Source organism: Conger conger, chromosome 12 (assembly GCF_963514075.1).
Source record: "Conger conger chromosome 12, fConCon1.1, whole genome shotgun sequence".
Classification (NCBI taxonomy): Eukaryota; Metazoa; Chordata; class Actinopteri; order Anguilliformes; family Congridae; genus Conger; species Conger conger.
The window spans coordinates 598,324-622,702 of record NC_083771.1 but is presented as its reverse complement, the minus strand read 5'-3'; positions in this window follow the sequence as shown (position 1 = coordinate 622,702).

Below are 24,379 nucleotides of genomic sequence, written 5' to 3'. Positions count from 1 at the left end.
TCTATCTCCTGACAATTAGCCTGAGTACATTATGCCCGAAGAACCATCTTGTTAATCCATAAATTGACGTCACCCACACCCACAAATCCTTGTTCATCGCAATGTGCTTTGGCAGTGTTTACAGTGGAAAAAGCTGTTTCTGCTTCATTTCAAACCGAGGACTTTTGTCGTTCTTGGCAAACATGACAGCCACTAGCCTGCAGAAACTACACATCAAACTCATTATCTGAGATTTCATTTTGTAGGAAAACGTGCTTCAACACAAAAAGATTGTGCAATTTTCATGACTTAGTATTAAAAGCAGTTAGTATGATAACTTGCTGCCATGTGGTTTCGGTTGTGTAGTGGTTATCACATTAGCCTCACACGTGAGAGGTCCCTGCTTACAAACTGGGCGGAAACATGGCTTTTGAGTTTGCAAGGAGGAACACAGCGCATGTCTGGAGTATCAAATTGCGTAAAACATCTCTCTGTGGCTCAACATTGACATCAGAAAAGTTCAAACATTGGTCTCTACTGGAATCTATCTATGATCTGACAATTAGCCTGAGTACATTATGCCCAAAGAACCATCTTGTTAATCCATGAATTGAAGTCACCCACACCCACAAATCCTTGTTCATCGCAATGTGCTTTGGCAGTGCTAACAGTGGAAAAAGCTGTTTCTGCTCGGTTTTGAACCAAGAACCTTTAGCGTTCTTGACAAACATGATAGCCACTACACTGCAGAAACGTCACATCAAGCTCAATACCGGAGTTATTTTGGCAGGAAAACATGCTTCAACACAAAGAAATTGTGCAATTTTCATGACTGAGCATTTAAAGCAATTAATATATTTTGCTGCCATGCGGTTTCGGTTGTGTCGTGTTTATAACGTGAGCTTCTCACGCAAAAGGTCCCCAGTTTAAAGCCAAGCAGAAACATTGAATTTGGGACTGCACCAAGCGACACAGTCCATGTCTGGAATATCAATTGCGTAAAACTTCTCTCTGTGGCTCAACGTCGATATCAGAAAAGTTCAAACATCGATCTGTACTTGAACCTATCTCCTGACAATTAGCCCGAGTAATTTATGCCAGAAGAGCTACGTTGTTAATCCAAAAGATCACTTGACCCATGAATCCTTAGTTATCTCAAGTGTGCTTGGCCAATGTGAAAGCTGTTTCTGCTCGGTTTTGAACCGAGAACCTTTAGCGTTCTTGGCAAACATGATAGCCACTAGCTTGCAGGGAAACGTGCTTCAACACAATTTTTTTTTGTTGCAATTTTCATAACTTAGTATTAAAAGCAATTCGTATGAAACCTTGCTGGCATGCGGTTTCGGTTGTGTAGTGTTTATCGCGTTAGCCTCACAAGCAGATACTTGGCTTTTGGGATTGCAACGTGGAACTCAGCACATGTCTGAATATCAAATTGCTAAAAAACTCATCACTGTGGCTCACGGTTAATGTCAGAAAATTTCAAACATTAGTCTCTACGTGAACCAACCCATCTATCTCCTGACAATTAGCCTGAGTGCATTATGCCCGAAGAACCATCTTGTTAATCCATAAATTGACGTCACCCACACCCACAAATCCTTGTTCATCGCAATGTGCTTTGGCAGTGTTTACAGTGGAAAAAGCTGTTTCTGCTTCATTTCAAACCGAGGACTTTTGTCGTTCTTGGCAAACATGACAGCCACTAGCCTGCAGAAACTACACATCAAACTCATTATCTGAGATTTCATTTTGTAGGAAAACGTGCTTCAACACAAAAAGATTGTGCAATTTTCATGACTTAGTATTAAAAGCAGTTAGTATGATAACTTGCTGCCATGTGGTTTCGGTTGTGTAGTGGTTATCACATTAGCCTCACACGTGAGAGGTCCCTGCTTACAAACTGGGCGGAAACATGGCTTTTGAGTTTGCAAGGAGGAACACAGCGCATGTCTGGAGTATCAAATTGCGTAAAACATCTCTCTGTGGCTCAACATTGACATCAGAAAAGTTCAAACATTGGTCTCTACTGGAATCTATCTATGATCTGACAATTAGCCTGAGTACATTATGCCCAAAGAACCATCTTGTTAATCCATGAATTGAAGTCACCCACACCCACAAATCCTTGTTCATCGCAATGTGCTTTGGCAGTGCTAACAGTGGAAAAAGCTGTTTCTGCTCGGTTTTGAACCAAGAACCTTTAGCGTTCTTGACAAACATGATAGCCACTACACTGCAGAAACGTCACATCAAGCTCAATACCGGAGTTATTTTGGCAGGAAAACATGCTTCAACACAAAGAAATTGTGCAATTTTCATGACTGAGCATTCAAAGCAATTAATATATTTTGCTGCCATGCGGTTTCGGTTGTGTCGTGCTTATAACGTGAGCTTCTCACGCAAAAGGTCCCCAGTTTAAAGCCAAGCAGAAACATTGAATTTGGGACTGCACCAAGCAACACAGTCCATGTCTGGAATATCAATTGCGTAAAACTTCTCTCTGTGGCTCAACGTCGATATCAGAAAAGTTCAAACATCGATCTGTACTTGAACCTATCTCCTGACAATTAGCCCGAGTAATTTATGCCAGAAGAGCTACGTTGTTAATCCAAAAGATCACTTGACCCATGAATCCTTAGTTATCTCAAGTGTGCTTGGCCAATGTGAAAGCTGTTTCTGCTCGGTTTTGAACCGAGAACCTTTAGCGTTCTTGGCAAACATGATAGCCACTAGCTTGCAGGGAAATGTGCTTCAACACAATTTCTTTGTGCTTGCAATTTTCATAACTTAGTATTAAAAGCAATTCGTATGAAACCTTGCTGGCATGCGGTTTCGGTTGTGTAGTGTTTATCGCGTTAGCCTCACAAGCAGATACTTGGCTTTTGGGATTGCAACGTGGAACTCAGCACATGTCTGGATATCAAATTGCTAAAAAAACTCATCACTGTGGCTCACGGTTAATGTCAGAAAATTTCAAACATTAGTCTCTACGTGAACCAACCCATCTATCTCCTGACAATTAGCCTGAGTACATTATGCCCGAAGAACCATCTTGTTAATCCATAAATTGACGTCACCCACACCCACAAATCCTTGTTCATCGCAATGTGCTTTGGCAGTGTTTACAGTGGAAAAAGCTGTTTCTGCTTCATTTCAAACCGAGGACTTTTGTCGTTCTTGGCAAACATGACAGCCACTAGCCTGCAGAAACTACACATCAAACTCATTATCTGAGATTTCATTTTGTAGGAAAACGTGCTTCAACACAAAAAGATTGTGCAATTTTCATGACTTAGTATTAAAAGCAGTTAGTATGATAACTTGCTGCCATGTGGTTTCGGTTGTGTAGTGGTTATCACATTAGCCTCACACGTGAGAGGTCCCTGCTTACAAACTGGGCGGAAACATGGCTTTTGAGTTTGCAAGGAGGAACACAGCGCATGTCTGGAGTATCAAATTGCGTAAAACATCTCTCTGTGGCTCAACATTGACATCAGAAAAGTTCAAACATTGGTCTCTACTGGAATCTATCTATGATCTGACAATTAGCCTGAGTACATTATGCCCAAAGAACCATCTTGTTAATCCATGAATTGAAGTCACCCACACCCACAAATCCTTGTTCATCGCAATGTGCTTTGGCAGTGCTAACAGTGGAAAAAGCTGTTTCTGCTCGGTTTTGAACCAAGAACCTTTAGCGTTCTTGACAAACATGATAGCCACTACACTGCAGAAACGTCACATCAAGCTCAATACCGGAGTTATTTTGGCAGGAAAACATGCTTCAACACAAAGAAATTGTGCAATTTTCATGACTGAGCATTTAAAGCAATTAATATATTTTGCTGCCATGCGGTTTCGGTTGTGTCGTGTTTATAACGTGAGCTTCTCACGCAAAAGGTCCCCAGTTTAAAGCCAAGCAGAAACATTGAATTTGGGACTGCACCAAGCGACACAGTCCATGTCTGGAATATCAATTGCGTAAAACTTCTCTCTGTGGCTCAACGTCGATATCAGAAAAGTTCAAACATCGATCTGTACTTGAACCTATCTCCTGACAATTAGCCCGAGTAATTTATGCCAGAAGAGCTACGTTGTTAATCCAAAAGATCACTTGACCCATGAATCCTTAGTTATCTCAAGTGTGCTTGGCCAATGTGAAAGCTGTTTCTGCTCGGTTTTGAACCGAGAACCTTTAGCGTTCTTGGCAAACATGATAGCCACTAGCTTGCAGGGAAACGTGCTTCAACACAATTTTTTTTTGTTGCAATTTTCATAACTTAGTATTAAAAGCAATTCGTATGAAACCTTGCTGGCATGCGGTTTCGGTTGTGTAGTGTTTATCGCGTTAGCCTCACAAGCAGATACTTGGCTTTTGGGATTGCAACGTGGAACTCAGCACATGTCTGAATATCAAATTGCTAAAAAACTCATCACTGTGGCTCACGGTTAATGTCAGAAAATTTCAAACATTAGTCTCTACGTGAACCAACCCATCTATCTCCTGACAATTAGCCTGAGTGCATTATGCCCGAAGAACCATCTTGTTAATCCATAAATTGACGTCACCCACACCCACAAATCCTTGTTCATCGCAATGTGCTTTGGCAGTGTTTACAGTGGAAAAAGCTGTTTCTGCTTCATTTCAAACCGAGGACTTTTGTCGTTCTTGGCAAACATGACAGCCACTAGCCTGCAGAAACTACACATCAAACTCATTATCTGAGATTTCATTTTGTAGGAAAACGTGCTTCAACACAAAAAGATTGTGCAATTTTCATGACTTAGTATTAAAAGCAGTTAGTATGATAACTTGCTGCCATGTGGTTTCGGTTGTGTAGTGGTTATCACATTAGCCTCACACGTGAGAGGTCCCTGCTTACAAACTGGGCGGAAACATGGCTTTTGAGTTTGCAAGGAGGAACACAGCGCATGTCTGGAGTATCAAATTGCGTAAAACATCTCTCTGTGGCTCAACATTGACATCAGAAAAGTTCAAACATTGGTCTCTACTGGAATCTATCTATGATCTGACAATTAGCCTGAGTACATTATGCCCAAAGAACCATCTTGTTAATCCATGAATTGAAGTCACCCACACCCACAAATCCTTGTTCATCGCAATGTGCTTTGGCAGTGCTAACAGTGGAAAAAGCTGTTTCTGCTCGGTTTTGAACCAAGAACCTTTAGCGTTCTTGACAAACATGATAGCCACTACACTGCAGAAACGTCACATCAAGCTCAATACCGGAGTTATTTTGGCAGGAAAACATGCTTCAACACAAAGAAATTGTGCAATTTTCATGACTGAGCATTCAAAGCAATTAATATATTTTGCTGCCATGCGGTTTCGGTTGTGTCGTGCTTATAACGTGAGCTTCTCACGCAAAAGGTCCCCAGTTTAAAGCCAAGCAGAAACATTGAATTTGGGACTGCACCAAGCAACACAGTCCATGTCTGGAATATCAATTGCGTAAAACTTCTCTCTGTGGCTCAACGTCGATATCAGAAAAGTTCAAACATCGATCTGTACTTGAACCTATCTCCTGACAATTAGCCCGAGTAATTTATGCCAGAAGAGCTACGTTGTTAATCCAAAAGATCACTTGACCCATGAATCCTTAGTTATCTCAAGTGTGCTTGGCCAATGTGAAAGCTGTTTCTGCTCGGTTTTGAACCGAGAACCTTTAGCGTTCTTGGCAAACATGATAGCCACTAGCTTGCAGGGAAACGTGCTTCAACACAATTTCTTTGTGCTTGCAATTTTCATAACTTAGTATTAAAAGCAATTCGTATGAAACCTTGCTGGCATGCGGTTTCGGTTGTGTAGTGTTTATCGCGTTAGCCTCACAAGCAGATACTTGGCTTTTGGGATTGCAACGTGGAACTCAGCACATGTCTGGATATCAAATTGCTAAAAAAACTCATCACTGTGGCTCACGGTTAATGTCAGAAAATTTCAAACATTAGTCTCTACGTGAACCAACCCATCTATCTCCTGACAATTAGCCTGAGTACATTATGCCCGAAGAACCATCTTGTTAATCCATAAATTGACGTCACCCACACCCACAAATCCTTGTTCATCGCAATGTGCTTTGGCAGTGTTTACAGTGGAAAAAGCTGTTTCTGCTTCATTTCAAACCGAGGACTTTTGTCGTTCTTGGCAAACATGACAGCCACTAGCCTGCAGAAACTACACATCAAACTCATTATCTGAGATTTCATTTTGTAGGAAAACGTGCTTCAACACAAAAAGATTGTGCAATTTTCATGACTTAGTATTAAAAGCAGTTAGTATGATAACTTGCTGCCATGTGGTTTCGGTTGTGTAATGCTTATCACGGTAGCCTCACACGCGAAAGGCCCTCAGTTTAAAGCCGAGAAGAAACATGGCTTTTGGGATTGCGACGAGGAACACAGCGCCTGTCTGGAGTACGAAATTGCGGAAAAACTCATCACCGTGGTTTACGGTTAATGTCAGAAAATGTCATACAGTAGTCTCTCCGTGAACCAACCCATCTATCTCCTGACAATTAGCCTGAGTATAATATGCCCGAAGAACCATCTTGTTAATCCATAAATTCACGTCACCCACACCCACAAATCCTTGTTCATCGCAATGTGCTTTGGCAGTGTTTACAGTGGAAAAAGCAGTTTCTGCTCGGTTTTGAACCAAGAACCTTTAGCGTTCTTGACAAACATGATAGCCACTACACTGCAGAAACTTCACATCAAGCTCAAAACCTTAGTTATTTTGGCAGGAGAAAGTGCTTCAACACAAAAAGATTGTGCAGTTTTCATGACTTGTTATTAAAAGCAATTAGTATGATACCTTGCTGGCATGCGGTTTCGGTTGTGTAGTGCTTATCACGTTAGCCTTACAGGCGAAAGGTCCACAGTTTAAAGCCGAGCAGAAACATGGATTTTGGGACTGCAACAAGGAACACAGTGCATGTCTGGAATATCAAATTGTGTAAAACTTCTCTCTGTGGCTCAACGTTGATATCAGAAAAGTCCAAACATTGGTCTGTACTTGAACCAACCTGGCTATCTCCTGACAATTAGCCTGAGTAATTTATGCCAGAAGAGCTACGTTGTTAATCCAAAAGAACACGTGACCCATGAATCCTTAGTTATCGCAAGTGTGCTTGGCCAATGTGAAAGCTGTTTCTGCTCGGTTTTGAACCGAGAACCTTTAGCGTTCTTGGCAAACATGATAGCCACTACCCTGCAGAGACTACACATCAAACTCATCATCTGAGATTTCATTTAGCAGGGAAACATGCTTCAACACAAAAAGATTGTGCAATTTTCATAATTTAGTATTAAAAGCGATTAATATATCTTGCCGGCATGTGGTTTTGGTTGTGTAATGCTTATCACGTTAGCCTCACACGCGAAAGGCCCTCAGTTTAAAGCCGAGAAGAAACATGGCTTTTGGGATTGCGACGAGGAGTACGAAATTGCGGAAAAACTCATCGCCGTGGTTTACGGTTAATGTCAGAAAATGTCATACAGTAGTCTCTCCGTGAACCAACCCATCTATCTCCTGACAATTAGCCTGAGTACATTATGCCCGAAGAACCATCTTGTTAATCCATAAATTGACGTCACCCACACCCACAAATCCTTGTTCATCGCAATGTGCTTTGGCAGTGTTTACAGTGGAAAAAGCTGTTTCTGCTTCATTTCAAACCGAGGACTTTTGTCGTTCTTGGCAAACATGACAGCCACTAGCCTGCAGAAACTACACATCAAACTCATTATCTGAGATTTCATTTTGTAGGAAAACGTGCTTCAACACAAAAAGATTGTGCAATTTTCATGACTTAGTATTAAAAGCAGTTAGTATGATAACTTGCTGCCATGTGGTTTCGGTTGTGTAGTGGTTATCACATTAGCCTCACACGTGAGAGGTCCCTGCTTACAAACTGGGCGGAAACATGGCTTTTGAGTTTGCAAGGAGGAACACAGCGCATGTCTGGAGTATCAAATTGCGTAAAACATCTCTCTGTGGCTCAACATTGACATCAGAAAAGTTCAAACATTGGTCTCTACTGGAATCTATCTATGATCTGACAATTAGCCTGAGTACATTATGCCCAAAGAACCATCTTGTTAATCCATGAATTGAAGTCACCCACACCCACAAATCCTTGTTCATCGCAATGTGCTTTGGCAGTGCTAACAGTGGAAAAAGCTGTTTCTGCTCGGTTTTGAACCAAGAACCTTTAGCGTTCTTGACAAACATGATAGCCACTACACTGCAGAAACGTCACATCAAGCTCAATACCGGAGTTATTTTGGCAGGAAAACATGCTTCAACACAAAGAAATTGTGCAATTTTCATGACTGAGCATTCAAAGCAATTAATATATTTTGCTGCCATGCGGTTTCGGTTGTGTCGTGCTTATAACGTGAGCTTCTCACGCAAAAGGTCCCCAGTTTAAAGCCAAGCAGAAACATTGAATTTGGGACTGCACCAAGCAACACAGTCCATGTCTGGAATATCAATTGCGTAAAACTTCTCTCTGTGGCTCAACGTCGATATCAGAAAAGTTCAAACATCGATCTGTACTTGAACCTATCTCCTGACAATTAGCCCGAGTAATTTATGCCAGAAGAGCTACGTTGTTAATCCAAAAGATCACTTGACCCATGAATCCTTAGTTATCTCAAGTGTGCTTGGCCAATGTGAAAGCTGTTTCTGCTCGGTTTTGAACCGAGAACCTTTAGCGTTCTTGGCAAACATGATAGCCACTAGCTTGCAGGGAAACGTGCTTCAACACAATTTCTTTGTGCTTGCAATTTTCATAACTTAGTATTAAAAGCAATTCGTATGAAACCTTGCTGGCATGCGGTTTCGGTTGTGTAGTGTTTATCGCGTTAGCCTCACAAGCAGATACTTGGCTTTTGGGATTGCAACGTGGAACTCAGCACATGTCTGGATATCAAATTGCTAAAAAAACTCATCACTGTGGCTCACGGTTAATGTCAGAAAATTTCAAACATTAGTCTCTACGTGAACCAACCCATCTATCTCCTGACAATTAGCCTGAGTACATTATGCCCGAAGAACCATCTTGTTAATCCATAAATTGACGTCACCCACACCCACAAATCCTTGTTCATCGCAATGTGCTTTGGCAGTGTTTACAGTGGAAAAAGCTGTTTCTGCTTCATTTCAAACCGAGGACTTTTGTCGTTCTTGGCAAACATGACAGCCACTAGCCTGCAGAAACTACACATCAAACTCATTATCTGAGATTTCATTTTGTAGGAAAACGTGCTTCAACACAAAAAGATTGTGCAATTTTCATGACTTAGTATTAAAAGCAGTTAGTATGATAACTTGCTGCCATGTGGTTTTGGTTGTGTAGTGGTTATCACATTAGCCTCACACGTGAGAGGTCCCTGCTTACAAACTGGGCGGAAACATGGCTTTTGAGTTTGCAAGGAGGAACACAGCGCATGTCTGGAGTATCAAATTGCGTAAAACATCTCTCTGTGGCTCAACATTGACATCAGAAAAGTTCAAACATTGGTCTCTACTGGAATCTATCTATGATCTGACAATTAGCCTGAGTACATTATGCCCAAAGAACCATCTTGTTAATCCATGAATTGAAGTCACCCACACCCACAAATCCTTGTTCATCGCAATGTGCTTTGGCAGTGCTAACAGTGGAAAAAGCTGTTTCTGCTCGGTTTTGAACCAAGAACCTTTAGCGTTCTTGACAAACATGATAGCCACTACACTGCAGAAACGTCACATCAAGCTCAATACCGGAGTTATTTTGGCAGGAAAACATGCTTCAACACAAAGAAATTGTGCAATTTTCATGACTGAGCATTCAAAGCAATTAATATATTTTGCTGCCATGCGGTTTCGGTTGTGTCGTGCTTATAACGTGAGCTTCTCACGCAAAAGGTCCCCAGTTTAAAGCCAAGCAGAAACATTGAATTTGGGACTGCACCAAGCAACACAGTCCATGTCTGGAATATCAATTGCGTAAAACTTCTCTCTGTGGCTCAACGTCGATATCAGAAAAGTTCAAACATCGATCTGTACTTGAACCTATCTCCTGACAATTAGCCCGAGTAATTTATGCCAGAAGAGCTACGTTGTTAATCCAAAAGATCACTTGACCCATGAATCCTTAGTTATCTCAAGTGTGCTTGGCCAATGTGAAAGCTGTTTCTGCTCGGTTTTGAACCGAGAACCTTTAGCGTTCTTGGCAAACATGATAGCCACTAGCTTGCAGGGAAACGTGCTTCAACACAATTTTTTTTTGTTGCAATTTTCATAACTTAGTATTAAAAGCAATTCGTATGAAACCTTGCTGGCATGCGGTTTCGGTTGTGTAGTGTTTATCGCGTTAGCCTCACAAGCAGATACTTGGCTTTTGGGATTGCAACGTGGAACTCAGCACATGTCTGAATATCAAATTGCTAAAAAACTCATCACTGTGGCTCACGGTTAATGTCAGAAAATTTCAAACATTAGTCTCTACGTGAACCAACCCATCTATCTCCTGACAATTAGCCTGAGTGCATTATGCCCGAAGAACCATCTTGTTAATCCATAAATTGACGTCACCCACACCCACAAATCCTTGTTCATCGCAATGTGCTTTGGCAGTGTTTACAGTGGAAAAAGCTGTTTCTGCTTCATTTCAAACCGAGGACTTTTGTCGTTCTTGGCAAACATGACAGCCACTAGCCTGCAGAAACTACACATCAAACTCATTATCTGAGATTTCATTTTGTAGGAAAACGTGCTTCAACACAAAAAGATTGTGCAATTTTCATGACTTAGTATTAAAAGCAGTTAGTATGATAACTTGCTGCCATGTGGTTTTGGTTGTGTAGTGGTTATCACATTAGCCTCACACGTGAGAGGTCCCTGCTTACAAACTGGGCGGAAACATGGCTTTTGAGTTTGCAAGGAGGAACACAGCGCATGTCTGGAGTATCAAATTGCGTAAAACATCTCTCTGTGGCTCAACATTGACATCAGAAAAGTTCAAACATTGGTCTCTACTGGAATCTATCTATGATCTGACAATTAGCCTGAGTACATTATGCCCAAAGAACCATCTTGTTAATCCATGAATTGAAGTCACCCACACCCACAAATCCTTGTTCATCGCAATGTGCTTTGGCAGTGCTAACAGTGGAAAAAGCTGTTTCTGCTCGGTTTTGAACCAAGAACCTTTAGCGTTCTTGACAAACATGATAGCCACTACACTGCAGAAACGTCACATCAAGCTCAATACCGGAGTTATTTTGGCAGGAAAACATGCTTCAACACAAAGAAATTGTGCAATTTTCATGACTGAGCATTCAAAGCAATTAATATATTTTGCTGCCATGCGGTTTCGGTTGTGTCGTGCTTATAACGTGAGCTTCTCACGCAAAAGGTCCCCAGTTTAAAGCCAAGCAGAAACATTGAATTTGGGACTGCACCAAGCAACACAGTCCATGTCTGGAATATCAATTGCGTAAAACTTCTCTCTGTGGCTCAACGTCGATATCAGAAAAGTTCAAACATCGATCTGTACTTGAACCTATCTCCTGACAATTAGCCCGAGTAATTTATGCCAGAAGAGCTACGTTGTTAATCCAAAAGATCACTTGACCCATGAATCCTTAGTTATCTCAAGTGTGCTTGGCCAATGTGAAAGCTGTTTCTGCTCGGTTTTGAACCGAGAACCTTTAGCGTTCTTGGCAAACATGATAGCCACTAGCTTGCAGGGAAACGTGCTTCAACACAATTTCTTTGTGCTTGCAATTTTCATAACTTAGTATTAAAAGCAATTCGTATGAAACCTTGCTGGCATGCGGTTTCGGTTGTGTAGTGTTTATCGCGTTAGCCTCACAAGCAGATACTTGGCTTTTGGGATTGCAACGTGGAACTCAGCACATGTCTGGATATCAAATTGCTAAAAAAACTCATCACTGTGGCTCACGGTTAATGTCAGAAAATTTCAAACATTAGTCTCTACGTGAACCAACCCATCTATCTCCTGACAATTAGCCTGAGTACATTATGCCCGAAGAACCATCTTGTTAATCCATAAATTGACGTCACCCACACCCACAAATCCTTGTTCATCGCAATGTGCTTTGGCAGTGTTTACAGTGGAAAAAGCTGTTTCTGCTTCATTTCAAACCGAGGACTTTTGTCGTTCTTGGCAAACATGACAGCCACTAGCCTGCAGAAACTACACATCAAACTCATTATCTGAGATTTCATTTTGTAGGAAAACGTGCTTCAACACAAAAAGATTGTGCAATTTTCATGACTTAGTATTAAAAGCAGTTAGTATGATAACTTGCTGCCATGTGGTTTCGGTTGTGTAGTGGTTATCACATTAGCCTCACACGTGAGAGGTCCCTGCTTACAAACTGGGCGGAAACATGGCTTTTGAGTTTGCAAGGAGGAACACAGCGCATGTCTGGAGTATCAAATTGCGTAAAACATCTCTCTGTGGCTCAACATTGACATCAGAAAAGTTCAAACATTGGTCTCTACTGGAATCTATCTATGATCTGACAATTAGCCTGAGTACATTATGCCCAAAGAACCATCTTGTTAATCCATGAATTGAAGTCACCCACACCCACAAATCCTTGTTCATCGCAATGTGCTTTGGCAGTGCTAACAGTGGAAAAAGCTGTTTCTGCTCGGTTTTGAACCAAGAACCTTTAGCGTTCTTGACAAACATGATAGCCACTACACTGCAGAAACGTCACATCAAGCTCAATACCGGAGTTATTTTGGCAGGAAAACATGCTTCAACACAAAGAAATTGTGCAATTTTCATGACTGAGCATTCAAAGCAATTAATATATTTTGCTGCCATGCGGTTTCGGTTGTGTCGTGTTCATAACGTGAGCTTCTCACGCAAAAGGTCCCCAGTTTAAAGCCAAGCAGAAACATTGAATTTGGGACTGCACCAAGCGACACAGTCCATGTCTGGAATATCAATTGCGTAAAACTTCTCTCTGTGGCTCAACGTCGATATCAGAAAAGTTCAAACATCGATCTGTACTTGAACCTATCTCCTGACAATTAGCCCGAGTAATTTATGCCAGAAGAGCTACGTTGTTAATCCAAAAGATCACTTGACCCATGAATCCTTAGTTATCTCAAGTGTGCTTGGCCAATGTGAAAGCTGTTTCTGCTCGGTTTTGAACCGAGAACCTTTAGCGTTCTTGGCAAACATGATAGCCACTAGCTTGCAGGGAAACGTGCTTCAACACAATTTTTTTTTGTTGCAATTTTCATAACTTAGTATTAAAAGCAATTCGTATGAAACCTTGCTGGCATGCGGTTTCGGTTGTGTAGTGTTTATCGCGTTAGCCTCACAAGCAGATACTTGGCTTTTGGGATTGCAACGTGGAACTCAGCACATGTCTGAATATCAAATTGCTAAAAAACTCATCACTGTGGCTCACGGTTAATGTCAGAAAATTTCAAACATTAGTCTCTACGTGAACCAACCCATCTATCTCCTGACAATTAGCCTGAGTGCATTATGCCCGAAGAACCATCTTGTTAATCCATAAATTGACGTCACCCACACCCACAAATCCTTGTTCATCGCAATGTGCTTTGGCAGTGTTTACAGTGGAAAAAGCTGTTTCTGCTTCATTTCAAACCGAGGACTTTTGTCGTTCTTGGCAAACATGACAGCCACTAGCCTGCAGAAACTACACATCAAACTCATTATCTGAGATTTCATTTTGTAGGAAAACGTGCTTCAACACAAAAAGATTGTGCAATTTTCATAATTTAGTATTAAAAGCGATTAATATATCTTGCCGGCATGCGGTTTTGGTTGTGTAATGCTTATCACGGTAGCCTCACACGCGAAAGGCCCTCAGTTTAAAGCCGAGAAGAAACATGGCTTTTGGGATTGCGACGAGGAACACAGCGCCTGTCTGGAGTACGAAATTGCGGAAAAACTCATCACCGTGGTTTACGGTTAATGTCAGAAAATGTCATACAGTAGTCTCTCCGTGAACCAACCCATCTATCTCCTGACAATTAGCCTGAGTATAATATGCCCGAAGAACCATCTTGTTAATCCATAAATTCACGTCACCCACACCCACAAATCCTTGTTCATCGCAATGTGCTTTGGCAGTGTTTACAGTGGAAAAAGCAGTTTCTGCTCGGTTTTGAACCAAGAACCTTTAGCGTTCTTGACAAACATGATAGCCACTACACTGCAGAAACTTCACATCAAGCTCAAAACCTTAGTTATTTTGGCAGGAGAAAGTGCTTCAACACAAAAAGATTGTGCAGTTTTCATGACTTGTTATTAAAAGCAATTAGTATGATACCTTGCTGGCATGCGGTTTCGGTTGTGTAGTGCTTATCACGTTAGCCTTACAGGCGAAAGGTCCACAGTTTAAAGCCGAGCAGAAACATGGATTTTGGGACTGCAACAAGGAACACAGTGCATGTCTGGAATATCAAATTGTGTAAAACTTCTCTCTGTGGCTCAACGTTGATATCAGAAAAGTCCAAACATTGGTCTGTACTTGAACCAACCTGGCTATCTCCTGACAATTAGCCTGAGTAATTTATGCCAGAAGAGCTACGTTGTTAATCCAAAAGAACACGTGACCCATGAATCCTTAGTTATCGCAAGTGTGCTTGGCCAATGTGAAAGCTGTTTCTGCTCGGTTTTGAACCGAGAACCTTTAGCGTTCTTGGCAAACATGATAGCCACTACCCTGCAGAGACTACACATCAAACTCATCATCTGAGATTTCATTTAGCAGGGAAACATGCTTCAACACAAAAAGATTGTGCAATTTTCATAATTTAGTATTAAAAGCGATTAATATATCTTGCCGGCATGTGGTTTTGGTTGTGTAATGCTTATCACGTTAGCCTCACACGCGAAAGGCCCTCAGTTTAAAGCCGAGAAGAAACATGGCTTTTGGGATTGCGACGAGGAACACAGCGCATGTCTGGAGTACGAAATTGCGGAAAAACTCATCAATGTGGCTCAAGGTTAATGTCAGAAAATTTCAAACATTAGTCTCGACGTGAACCAACCCATCTATCTCCTGACAATTAGCCTGAGTATAATATGCCCGAAGAACCATCTTGTTAATCCATAAATTCACGTCACCCACACCCACAAATCCTTGTTCATCGCAATGTGCTTTGGCAGTGTTTACAGTGGAAAAAGCAGTTTCTGCTCGGTTTTGAACCAAGAACCGTTAGCGTTCTTGACAAACATGATAGCCACTACACTGCAGAAACTTCAAATCAAGCTCAAAACCTTAGTTATTTTGGCAGGAGAAAGTGCTTCAACACAAAAAGATTGTGCAGTTTTCATGACTTGTTATTAAAAGCAATTAGTATGATACCTTGCTGGCATGCGGTTTCGGTTGTGTAGTGCTTATCACGTTAGCCTTACAGGCGAAAGGTCCACAGTTTAAAGCCGAGCAGAAACATGGATTTTGGGACTACAACAAGGAACACAGTGCATGTCTGGAATATCAAATTGTGTAAAACTTCTCTCTGTGGCTCAACGTTGATATCAGAAAAGTCCAAACATTGGTCTGTACTTGAATCAACCTGGCTATCTTCTGACAATTAGCCCGAGTAATTTATGCCAGAAGAGCTACGTTGTTAATCCAAAAGAACACGTGACCCATGAATCCTTAGTTATCTCAAGTGTGCTTGGCCAATGTGAAAGCAGTTTCTGCTCGGTTTTGAACCAAGAACCTTTAGCGTTCTTGACAAACATGATAGCCACTACACTGCAGAAACTTCACATCAAGCTCAAAACCTTAGTTATTTTGGCAGGAGAAAGTGCTTCAACACAAAAAGATTGTGCAGTTTTCATGACTTGTTATTAAAAGCAATTAGTATGATACCTTGCTGGCATGCGGTTTCGGTTGTGTAGTGCTTATCACGTTAGCCTTACAGGCGAAAGGTCCACAGTTTAAAGCCGAGCAGAAACATGGATTTTGGGACTGCAACAAGAAACACAGTGCATGTCTGGAATATCAAATTGTGTAAAACTTCTCTCTGTGGCTCAACGTTGATATCAGAAAAGTCCAAACATTGGTCTGTACTTGAATCAACCTGGCTATCTCCTGACAATTAGCCTGAGTAATTTATGCCAGAAGAGCTACGTTGTTAATCCAAAAGAACACGTGACCCATGAATCCTTAGTTATCGCAAGTGTGCTTGGCCAATGTGAAAGCAGTTTCTGCTCGGTTTTGAACCGAGAACCTTTAGCGTTCTTGGCAAACATGATAGCCACTACCCTGCAGAGACTACACATCAAACTCATCATCTGAGATTTCATTTAGCAGGGAAACATGCTTCAACACAAAAAGATTGTGCAATTTTCATAATTTAGTATTAAAAGCGATTAATATATCTTGCCGGCATGCGGTTTTGGTTGTGTAATGCTTATCACGGTAGCCTCACACGCGAAAGGCCCTCAGTTTAAAGCCGAGAAGAAACATGGCTTTTGGGATTGCGACGAGGAACACAGCGCCTGTCTGGAGTACGAAATTGCGGAAAAACTCATCAATGTGGCTCAAGGTTAATGTCAGAAAATTTCAAACATTAGTCTCGACATGAACCAACCCATCTATCTCCTGACAATTAGCCTGAGTATAATATGCCCGAAGAACCATCTTGTTAATCCATAAATTCACGTCACCCACACCCACAAATCCTTGTTCATCGCAATGTGCTTTGGCAGTGTTTACAGTGGAAAAAGCAGTTTCTGCTCGGTTTTGAACCAAGAACCTTTAGCGTTCTTGACAAACATGATAGCCACTACACTGCAGAAACTTCACATCAAGCTCAAAACCTTAGTTATTTTGGCAGGAGAAAGTGCTTCAACACAAAAAGATTGTGCAGTTTTCATGACTTGTTATTAAAAGCAATTAGTATGATACCTTGCTGGCATGCGGTTTCGGTTGTGTAGTGCTTATCACGTTAGCCTTACAGGCGAAAGGTCCACAGTTTAAAGCCGAGCAGAAACATGGATTTTGGGACTGCAACAAGAAACACAGTGCATGTCTGGAATATCAAATTGTGTAAAACTTCTCTCTGTGGCTCAACGTTGATATCAGAAAAGTCCAAACATTGGTCTGTACTTGAATCAACCTGGCTATCTCCTGACAATTAGCCTGAGTAATTTATGCCAGAAGAGCTACGTTGTTAATCCAAAAGAACACGTGACCCATGAATCCTTAGTTATCGCAAGTGTGCTTGGCCAATGTGAAAGCTGTTTCTGCTCGGTTTTGAACCGAGAACCTTTAGCGTTCTTGGCAAACATGATAGCCACTACCCTGCAGAGACTACACATCAAACTCATCATCTGAGATTTCATTTAGCAGGGAAACATGCTTCAACACAAAAAGATTGTGCAATTTTCATAATTTAGTATTAAAAGCGATTAATATATCTTGCCGGCATGCGGTTTTGGTTGTGTAATGCTTATCACGGTAGCCTCACACGCGAAAGGCCCTCAGTTTAAAGCCGAGAAGAAACATGGCTTTTGGGATTGCGACGAGGAACACAGCGCCTGTCTGGAGTACGAAATTGCGGAAAAACTCATCAATGTGGCTCAAGGTTAATGTCAGAAAATTTCAAACATTAGTCTCGACATGAACCAACCCATCTATCTCCTGACAATTAGCCTGAGTATAATATGCCCGAAGAACCATCTTGTTAATCCATAAATTCACGTCACCCACACCCACAAATCCTTGTTCATCGCAATGTGCTTTGGCAGTGTTTACAGTGGAAAAAGCAGTTTCTGCTCGGTTTTGAACCAAGAACCTTTAGCGTTCTTGACAAACATGATAGCCACTACACTGCAGAAACTTCACATCAAGCTCAAAACCTTAGTTATTTTGGCAGGAGAAAGTGCTTCAACACAAAAAGATTGTGCAGTTTTCATGACTTGTTATTAAAAGCAATTAGTATGATACCTTGCTGGCATGCGGTTTCGGTTGTGTAGTGCTTATCACGTTAGCCTTACAGGCGAAAGGTCCACAGTTTAAAGCCGAGCAGAAACATGGATTTTGGGACTGCAACAAGAAACACAGTGCATGTCTGGAATATCAAATTGTGTAAAACTTCTCTCTGTGGCTCAACGTTGATATCAGAAAAGTCCAAACATTGGTCTGTACTTGAATCAACCTGGCTATCTCCTGACAATTAGCCTGAGTAATTTATGCCAGAAGAGCTACGTTGTTAATCCAAAAGAACACGTGACCCATGAATCCTTAGTTATCGCAAGTGTGCTTGGCCAATGTGAAAGCTGTTTCTGCTCGGTTTTGAACCGAGAACCTTTAGCGTTCTTGGCAAACATGATAGCCACTACCCTGCAGAGACTACACATCAAACTCATCATCTGAGATTTCATTTAGCAGGGAAACATGCTTCAACACAAAAAGATTGTGCAATTTTCATAATTTAGTATTAAAAGCGATTAATATATCTTGCCGGCATGCGGTTTTGGTTGTGTAATGCTTATCACGGTAGCCTCACACGCGAAAGGCCCTCAGTTTAAAGCCGAGAAGAAACATGGCTTTTGGGATTGCGACGAGGAACACAGCGCCTGTCTGGAGTACGAAATTGCGGAAAAACTCATCAATGTGGCTCAAGGTTAATGTCAGAAAATTTCAAACATTAGTCTCGACATGAACCAACCCATCTATCTCCTGACAATTAGCCTGAGTATAATATGCCCGAAGAACCATCTTGTTAATCCATAAATTCACGTCACCCACACCCACAAATCCTTGTTCATCGCAATGTGCTTTGGCAGTGTTTACAGTGGAAAAAGCAGTTTCTGCTCGGTTTTGAACCAAGAACCTTTAGCGTTCTTGACAAACATGATAGCCACTACACTGCAGAAACTTCACATCAAGCTCAAAACCTTAGTTATTTTGGCAGGAGAAAGTGCTTCAACACAAAAAGATTGTGCAGTTTTCATGACTTGTTATTAAAAGCAATTAGTATGATACCTTGCTGGCATGCGGTTTCGGTTGTGTAGTGCTTATCACGTTAGCCTTACAGGCGAAAGGTCCACAGTTTAAAGCCGAGCAGAAACATGGATTTTGGGACTGCAACAAGAAACACAGTGCATGTCTGGAATATCAAATTGTGTAAAACTTCTCTCTGTGGCTCAACGTTGATATCAGAAAAGTCCAAACATTGGTCTGTACTTGAATCAACCTGGCTATCTCCTGACAATTAGCCTGAGTAATTTATGCCAGAAGAGCTACGTTGTTAATCCAAAAGAACACGTGACCCATGAATCCTTAGTTATCGCAAGTGTGCTTGGCCAATGTGAAAGCAGTTTCTGCTCGGTTTTGAACCGAGAACCTTTAGCGTTCTTGGCAAACATGATAGCCACTACCCTGCAGAGACTACACATCAAACTCATCATCTGAGATTTCATTTAGCAGGGAAACATGCTTCAACACAAAAAGATTGTGCAATTTTCATAATTTAGTATTAAAAGCGATTAATATATCTTGCCGGCATGCGGTTTTGGTTGTGTAATGCTTATCACGGTAGCCTCACACGCGAAAGGCCCTCAGTTTAAAGCCGAGAAGAAACATGGCTTTTGGGATTGCGACGAGGAACACAGCGCCTGTCTGGAGTACGAAATTGCGGAAAAACTCATCAATGTGGCTCAAGGTTAATGTCAGAAAATTTCAAACATTAGTCTCGACATGAACCAACCCATCTATCTCCTGACAATTAGCCTGAGTATAATATGCCCGAAGAACCATCTTGTTAATCCATAAATTCACGTCACCCACACCCACAAATCCTTGTTCATCGCAATGTGCTTTGGCAGTGTTTACAGTGGAAAAAGCAGTTTCTGCTCGGTTTTGAACCAAGAACCTTTAGCGTTCTTGACAAACATGATAGCCACTACACTGCAGAAACTTCACATCAAGCTCAAAACCTTAGTTATTTTGGCAGGAGAAAGTGCTTCAACACAAAAAGATTGTGCAGTTTTCATGACTTGTTATTAAAAGCAATTAGTATGATACCTTGCTGGCATGCGGTTTCGGTTGTGTAGTGCTTATCACGTTAGCCTTACAGGCGAAAGGTCCACAGTTTAAAGCCGAGCAGAAACATGGATTTTGGGACTGCAACAAGAAACACAGTGCATGTCTGGAATATCAAATTGTGTAAAACTTCTCTCTGTGGCTCAACGTTGATATCAGAAAAGTCCAAACATTGGTCTGTACTTGAATCAACCTGGCTATCTCCTGACAATTAGCCTGAGTAATTTATGCCAGAAGAGCTACGTTGTTAATCCAAAAGAACACGTGACCCATGAATCCTTAGTTATCGCAAGTGTGCTTGGCCAATGTGAAAGCTGTTTCTGCTCGGTTTTGAACCGAGAACCTTTAGCGTTCTTGGCAAACATGATAGCCACTACCCTGCAGAGACTACACATCAAACTCATCATCTGAGATTTCATTTAGCAGGGAAACATGCTTCAACACAAAAAGATTGTGCAATTTTCATAATTTAGTATTAAAAGCGATTAATATATCTTGCCGGCATGCGGTTTTGGTTGTGTAATGCTTATCACGGTAGCCTCACACGCGAACGGCCCTCAGTTTAAAGCCGAGAAGAAACATGGCTTTTGGGATTGCGACGAGGAACACAGCGCCTGTCTGGAGTACGAAATTGCGGAAAAACTCATCAATGTGGCTCAAGGTTAATGTCAGAAAATTTCAAACATTAGTCTCGACGTGAACCAACCCATCTATCTCCTGACAATTAGCCTGAGTATAATATGCCCGAAGAACCATCTTGTTAATCCATAAATTCACGTCACCCACACCCACAAATCCTTGTTCATCGCAATGTGCTTTGGCAGTGTTTACAGTGGAAAAAGCAGTTTCTGCTCGGTTTTGAACCAAGAACCTTTAGCGTTCTTGACAAACATGATAGCCACTACACTGCAGAAACTTCACATCAAGCTCAAAACCTTAGTTATTTTGGCAGGAGAAAGTGCTTCAACACAAAAAGATTGTGCAGTTTTCATGACTTGTTATTAAAAGCAATTAGTATGATACCTTGCTGGCATGCGGTTTCGGTTGTGTAGTGCTTATCACGTTAGCCTTACAGGCGAAAGGTCCACAGTTTAAAGCCGAGCAGAAACATGGATTTTGGGACTGCAACAAGAAACACAGTGCATGTCTGGAATATCAAATTGTGTAAAACTTCTCTCTGTGGCTCAACGTTGATATCAGAAAAGTCCAAACATTGGTCTGTACTTGAATCAACCTGGCTATCTCCTGACAATTAGCCTGAGTAATTTATGCCAGAAGAGCTACGTTGTTAATCCAAAAGAACACGTGACCCATGAATCCTTAGTTATCGCAAGTGTGCTTGGCCAATGTGAAAGCAGTTTCTGCTCGGTTTTGAACCGAGAACCTTTAGCGTTCTTGGCAAACATGATAGCCACTACCCTGCAGAGACTACACATCAAACTCATCATCTGAGATTTCATTTAGCAGGGAAACATGCTTCAACACAAAAAGATTGTGCAATTTTCATAATTTAGTATTAAAAGCGATTAATATATCTTGCCGGCATGCGGTTTTGGTTGTGTAATGCTCATCACGTTAGCCTCACACGCGAAAGGCCCTCAGTTTAAAGCCGAGAAGAAACATGGCTTTTGGGATTGCGACGAGGAACACAGCGCATGTCTGGAGTACGAAATTGCGGAAAAACTCATCAATGTGGCTCAAGGTTAATGTCAGAAAATTTCAAACATTAGTCTCGACGTGAACCAACCCATCTATCTCCTGACAATTAGCCTGAGTATAATATGCCCGAAGAACCATCTTGTTAATCCATAAATTCACGTCACCCACACCCACAAATCCTTGTTCATCGCAATGTGCTTTGGCAGTGCTTACAGTGGAAAAAGCAGTTTCTGCTCGGTTTTGAACCAAGAACCGTTAGCGTTCTTGACAAACATGATAGCCACTACACTGCAGAAACTTCACATCAAGCTCAAAACCTTAGTTATTTTGGCAGGAGAAAGTGCTTCAACACAAAAAGATTGTGCAGTTTTCATGACTTGTTATTAAAAGCAATTAGTATGATACCTTGCTGGCATGCGGTTTCGGTTGTGTAGTGCTTATCACGTTAGCCTTACAGGCGAAAGGTCCACAGTTTAAAGCCGAGCAGAAACATGGATTTTGGGACTACAACAAGGAACACAGTGCATGTCTGGAATATCAAATTGTGTAAAACTTCTCTCTGTGGCTCAACGTTGATATCAGAAAAGTCCAAACATTGGTCTGTACTTGAATCAACCTGGCTATCTTCTGACAATTAGCCCGAGTAATTTATGCCAGAAGAGCTACGTTGTTAATCCAAAAGAACACGTGACCCATGAATCCTTAGTTATCTCAAGTGTGCTTGGCCAATGTGAAAGCAGTTTCTGCTCGGTTTTGAACCGAGAACCTTTAGCGTTCTTGACAAACATGATAGCCACTACACTGCAGAAACTTCACATCAAGCTCAAAACCTTAGTTATTTTGGCAGGAGAAAGTGCTTCAACACAAAAAGATTGTGCAGTTTTCATGACTTGTTATTAAAAGCAATTAGTATGATACCTTGCTGGCATGCGGTTTCGGTTGTGTAGTGCTTATCACGTTAGCCTTACAGGCGAAAGGTCCACAGTTTAAAGCCGAGCAGAAACATGGATTTTGGGACTACAACAAGGAACACAGTGCATGTCTGGAATATCAAATTGTGTAAAACTTCTCTCTGTGGCTCAACGTTGATATCAGAAAAGTCCAAACATTGGTCTGTACTTGAATCAACCTGGCTATCTTCTGACAATTAGCCCGAGTAATTTATGCCAGAAGAGCTACGTTGTTAATCCAAAAGAACACGTGACCCATGAATCCTTAGTTATCTCAAGTGTGCTTGGCCAATGTGAAAGCAGTTTCTGCTCGGTTTTGAACCAAGAACCTTTAGCGTTCTTGACAAACATGATAGCCACTACACTGCAGAAACTTCACATCAAGCTCAAAACCTTAGTTATTTTGGCAGGAGAAAGTGCTTCAACACAAAAAGATTGTGCAGTTTTCATGACTTGTTATTAAAAGCAATTAGTATGATACCTTGCTGGCATGCGGTTTCGGTTGTGTAGTGCTTATCACGTTAGCCTTACAGGCGAAAGGTCCACAGTTTAAAGCCGAGCAGAAACATGGATTTTGGGACTGCAACAAGAAACACAGTGCATGTCTGGAATATCAAATTGTGTAAAACTTCTCTCTGTGGCTCAACGTTGATATCAGAAAAGTCCAAACATTGGTCTGTACTTGAATCAACCTGGCTATCTCCTGACAATTAGCCTGAGTAATTTATGCCAGAAGAGCTACGTTGTTAATCCAAAAGAACACGTGACCCATGAATCCTTAGTTATCGCAAGTGTGCTTGGCCAATGTGAAAGCAGTTTCTGCTCGGTTTTGAACCGAGAACCTTTAGCGTTCTTGGCAAACATGATAGCCACTACCCTGCAGAGACTACACATCAAACTCATCATCTGAGATTTCATTTAGCAGGGAAACATGCTTCAACACAAAAAGATTGTGCAATTTTCATAATTTAGTATTAAAAGCGATTAATATATCTTGCCGGCATGCGGTTTTGGTTGTGTAATGCTCATCACGTTAGCCTCACACGCGAAAGGCCCTCAGTTTAAAGCCGAGAAGAAACATGGCTTTTGGGATTGCGACGAGGAACACAGCGCATGTCTGGAGTACGAAATTGCGGAAAAACTCATCAATGTGGCTCAAGGTTAATGTCAGAAAATTTCAAACATTAGTCTCGACGTGAACCAACCCATCTATCTCCTGACAATTAGCCTGAGTATAATATGCCCGAAGAACCATCTTGTTAATCCATAAATTCACGTCACCCACACCCACAAATCCTTGTTCATCGCAATGTGCTTTGGCAGTGCTTACAGTGGAAAAAGCAGTTTCTGCTCGGTTTTGAACCAAGAACCGTTAGCGTTCTTGACAAACATGATAGCCACTACACTGCAGAAACTTCACATCAAGCTCAAAACCTTAGTTATTTTGGCAGGAGAAAGTGCTTCAACACAAAAAGATTGTGCAGTTTTCATGACTTGTTATTAAAAGCAATTAGTATGATACCTTGCTGGCATGCGGTTTCGGTTGTGTAGTGCTTATCACGTTAGCCTTACAGGCGAAAGGTCCACAGTTTAAAGCCGAGCAGAAACATGGATTTTGGGACTACAACAAGGAACACAGTGCATGTCTGGAATATCAAATTGTGTAAAACTTCTCTCTGTGGCTCAACGTTGAT